The sequence below is a fragment of the Macrobrachium rosenbergii genome, chromosome 27 (assembly GCF_040412425.1).
Source record: "Macrobrachium rosenbergii isolate ZJJX-2024 chromosome 27, ASM4041242v1, whole genome shotgun sequence".
Taxonomy (NCBI): domain Eukaryota; kingdom Metazoa; phylum Arthropoda; class Malacostraca; order Decapoda; family Palaemonidae; genus Macrobrachium; species Macrobrachium rosenbergii.
Window position 1 is genome coordinate 24,637,009 of NC_089767.1, and position 5,000 is coordinate 24,642,008.

Sequence of the window (5,000 nt, forward strand, 5' to 3'; positions counted from 1 at the left end):
GCCCAATTGCTTGTTTATTTTAAAGAACCTGTCGATCTCGAAAGGCGAGATCGTAACAATATATATATATATATATATATATATATATATATATATATATATATATATATATATATATATATATATATACTGTATATACATACAAAACTTCCAGGACACCAGCCACTGGCAGAATATACACCAAAGGACACCAGAAGGGGACGTCTTGCAGCATTTCATCATTTATTTGACAACGTTTCGAGGCCAAGCCTCATCATCAGGCTGAAACATACAAATATTAAACAATATAAAATTGACTCGACTAATTTATTATAAGAGGTAATTTATTTAAAAGAAAATAAAAAAAAACTAAAAGGGAAATGCTAAGTACCTTTCAAGGAATAAGAGAGAAGACGAGCAACAGTCACAAGACACGTAGGTTAAAAGTAAGCTCATTCCAAGAGGAGAGGGGTGGAGGTCGTTTGACTGTTGATCTCTGGAACTACTTTTTTCATAAAAGTGACTCAGAGATCGCAAGCCGTTGTGGAGAAGAGGCCCTAGTAAGAATTCTGAATTGCTCATATTGGTCGTTAAATTTACATTTACAGGCATGGTTCCGAACATTAGCGCATTCTGGAGACGCCAATCGAATTCCAGTGCGATAATTCACACCCCTTTGGCAATAAATGCGAACTTTTAGGAGTTTTATATGAGTTACCAAAGCCCACAAAAATGGGGTTCCCATCAGACCAAAAAGTATACCTTAGTTTAACCGGACCACTGAGCTGATTAACAGCTCTCCTAGGGCTGGCCCGAAGGATTAGATTTATTTTACGAGACTAAGAACCAATTGGTTACCTAACAACGGGACCTTCAGCTTATTGTGGAATCCGAACCATATTAGCGAGAAATAAATTTCTATCACCAGAAATAAATTCCTCTAATTCTTCATTGGCCGGTCGGAGAATCGAACGCAGGGCCAGCAGAGTGCTAGCTGAGAACGGTACCCACCCGTCCAATGAGGAACTTCCCATCAGACCAATATTAATATCATACAATACCCCTAGCTATAAACTAGCAAAATTTTTATTGCCGTTTTTAAATGAGTTTTCTTTTAATAACTATACAGTAAGAAATTCACAAGAGTTTAATGAAAAAATACTGGCTCAAGATTCTGACCTTTTTATGGTAAGTTTGGACGTTGAGTCTTTATTTACCAACGTCCCGGTGGAAGGAAGTATCCAGGTTATTTTAAGTAAGATTTTTACTAAAGAGGATATTCTATTTCATGGTTTTAGTTTAGATAATTTTAGAAAATTGTTATATCTGGTAGCGCAGGACACTGCCTTTGTTTTTAATGGGAATGATTATTCTCAAATTGCCGGAACGGCAATGGGCAGTCCTTTGGGCTCAGTCTCTGCAAATATTTTTGTGTGTTACCTAGAGGAGCAATTGCTGGACAATCGCCCTCTGGCTTATCACCCATTCTTTTACAGTCGTTACATGGACGATACCTTCATTTTATTCAGAAACAAAGATCAAGCAGATGCTTTCCTACAGTTTGCCAATAATGCTCATCGTAACATAAAATTTATTATTGATTATGAAAAGGAAAATAGATTAGCATTTTTAGATACAGAGGTTTCACGTAACACTGATGGTTTTTTTTTACATCTGTTTTTAGGAAAAGGACATTTACCAGGTTAGGTACTAATTTTCATAGTTGTTGTTTTTTAAGTTTAAAATAAATTCTCTTAATACCCTCTTCCATAGGGCCTTTACTTTAACGTCGAGCTGGGCGGATCTTCATAAGGAAGTTTTGTTTTTACAAAAATATTTTTTAGACAATTATTTTCCAAGCAAACTGCTTTTTTAAACATTTGAATAAGTTCCTTAATGGTAAAATTATACCCAAAGTTAACTCCCCCTACTGTTCCTAGGAAACCATTTTATGCCAGTCTTCCTTTTATTCAAAATGATTCTTTCTTTAACAAAAATAAACAACTAATACGTCAACATCCCCCTGCGATAAAATGCCAACTAATAACAGCAAATCCCCTGACAATCGGGTCTCTCTTTAAATATAAAGATAAACTTGATCCCCTGTTGGCATCAAATGCGGTCTACTTTTTACTTATCCCCGATGTAATCGAGGAAAATATGTTGTAGGCTCTCGTAGGCTCCTGAAAGTACCCATTGCATGCCATAGTGGTGTGAGTTATGGCACTGGAGTTCGATTGGCGTCTCCAGAATACGCTAATATTCGGAACCATGCCTATAAATGTAAATTTAACGTCCAATATGAGCAATTCAAAGTTCTTACTAGGGCCCCATCTCCACAACAGCTTGCGATCTCTGAATCATTTTTTATTAAACAAGCAGTTCCAGAGTTAAACAGTCAAACGACCGCCACCCCTCTCCTCTTGGCATGAGGCTACTTTTAACCTACGTATCTTGTGTCTCTCACTCGTCTTCTTCCCTCCTATTCCTTGAAGGGTACTTAGCATTTCCCTTTTTAGTTTTTAGTTTCTTTTTAAATAAATTACCTTTTATAATAAATTAGTCGAGTCAATTTTATATTGTTTAATATCTGTATGTTTCAGCCTGATGATGAGGCTTGGCCTCGAAACCTTGTCAAATAAATGATGAAATGCTGCAAGACGTCTCCTTGTGATGCCCTTTGCTGTATAGACATATATATATATATATATATATATATATATATATATATATATATATATATATATATATATATATTATATATATATATGTATATGTATGTATGTATATACATACATACATACATATATATATATATATATATATATATATATATATATATATATATATACATACATACATACATACATACATACATACATACATACATACATACATATATATATATATATATATATATATATATATATATATATATATATATACATACATATATATATATTTATATATATTTATTTATATATATATATATATATATATATATATATATATATATATATATATATATATATATATATATATATATATATATATATATATATATATATATATTGTATGTATATACATTTGTGTTTCTGCACGAGTGTGTCCACGTGCATTTACGTGAAATAGTAAAAACGTATATGGTAAAAGAGAGCTAAAGGAGGTATCGTAACACTACACAAAAAAAAAAAAACTATGACGAAGGGTCAGAAAAGTACACAGACCTTGTATTATAAAAGCCCAGGGATTTATAAAGACAGGTTATTATTGGATATGGAGACCGGTAGATTATCCCTAGTCCTTGAGGATATGGAATCCTGAAATCCTTAAAAATGAGTTGTATAGGGAACCCATTTACTAAATCCGGCTTCTGGGATTCCTGGGGAAAAATATTTCTCAGCTGCTTTTCAAAACAGCTTTCGTTAAGCTTCTGACTTTTGTAGCGACCAAGAGAATTATGCAAAGTGGTTTTTCTGGGATCGGAGTTCGTTACATAATATACTTCATTCTTTCCTATTTATTGTCGTAAATTCTTCAGAACGTATGACGAGTATGAATATGACAACTATCATATACTATAGACAATTTGCGTTTCGGTTATACCCACGTGTCTGTTAAAAATGGTTTATTTGATCATTTATGTCTGTATTTTGTGAGGGTTTGTTCCTGAAAATATGTAAATGCAAGGATTAAAAATGGTTATTTAATCATTCATGTCTGTATTTTGTTCCTGAAAATATGTAAATGCAAGGTTTAAAAATGGTTATTTGATCATTCATGTCTGTATTTTGTTCCTGAAAATATGTAAATGCAAGGTCTAAGAATAATCGTGACTGTCATCCCTTGAATTACTTTCATATGTGACTGAAATAAAAAAAAATTCTTTTGTGGTTCAATAAAATGCTATTAGACTGGAAAAAAAAATCTGTTTGGTGGAATCTGACAAGCTCCCTATATTTGTAAAATATGAAAAATACTTGTATGTTAAGAGCCTTGATAATCTGAATAGAAGACTGGACATCTATATTAAAAAGCATAGCATGACAGATAATGTAATCTTATTTTTTCTTTGTTCCCTAAAAACCTTTGAGCGTACTGTCAGTTTCCGGATGGAATCCCTAAAAGATTATTCCAATAACCTTATTACAAGAAAGAATACCTCTATTAGGAAATATTCACAGACGCAGGCAGCAAAAAAAAAAAAAAAAAAAAACAAAGAAGTGCTTGGTTCAAGAAGCAGAACCGGATAATCTCCCACTATAGACGAAATCTTATTTATTTTTGTTGGAAACGAAACGACGGCTTCAACTAGTTTCCCTAGCAAGGAGAAGGCCTGTATAAGCGACACCCATCCAAACAAGCGAACATTATTCCAATAAAGACGGATATGCAAATAAAATCTGATGCACATGGCACTTATATCTCTGCAGGTGTAAAAAGCCTTGCAGACAATAAAACACTCCGAAAAAAAACTCCCAAGTTAACACCCCAAATAGATTCAGAATCATTATTTATAAAGCTCGATGTGAATTGCTAACTGAAAACCTACCACACGATCGCCTAATCAATAAATCTTCAGTTTTTTCTGAAACTCAGCCTCGTTTTCTATTCACTATGCTCGCCACTGATCTGTTCTTAACGTCATTATGGCCAGCAACCATATTTTATATTTGGAAAGAGAGAATATTTGTGACCAAAGTCTTATCATGCGATTCTGTCATCTTTTATTTCAAGGCCACCAGGCATGTCAATACTGACGATTAAAAACATAATGGGACTCAGAACACTCACCTACGGAACGCCTGATGTGACAGGTCTTGGCTTCCTGAAGACGATGTTGTCGGTCACTTCAAGATCTGTGAATGAGTAAAGTACATTACTTCTAGCATCTGAGTTGCTCTTTTTATTTTTAAGCTTCTAATGATTAACCATTCAGACGGCAACTTTTAAGTACATGTGAAGAAATCAGGACTAATGTCCTTGACTTAATTATAACTATTTACATCTATAAGGGCATC

General features: G+C 33.5%; 1 long non-coding RNA gene across 3 annotated transcripts in view; it reads right to left on the reverse strand.

Moving 5' to 3' along the window:
* The window catches only part of LOC136853265 (uncharacterized), a 271,531-nt gene that overhangs the window by 232,856 nt on the left and 33,675 nt on the right, over positions 1–5,000 (reverse strand). For all 3 annotated transcript variants that reach the window (XR_010857406.1, XR_010857404.1, XR_010857405.1), the window contains exon 3: positions 4,774–4,838. This is a non-coding gene — a long non-coding RNA (uncharacterized lncRNA). The remainder of the gene's footprint in view (positions 1–4,773; positions 4,839–5,000) is intronic.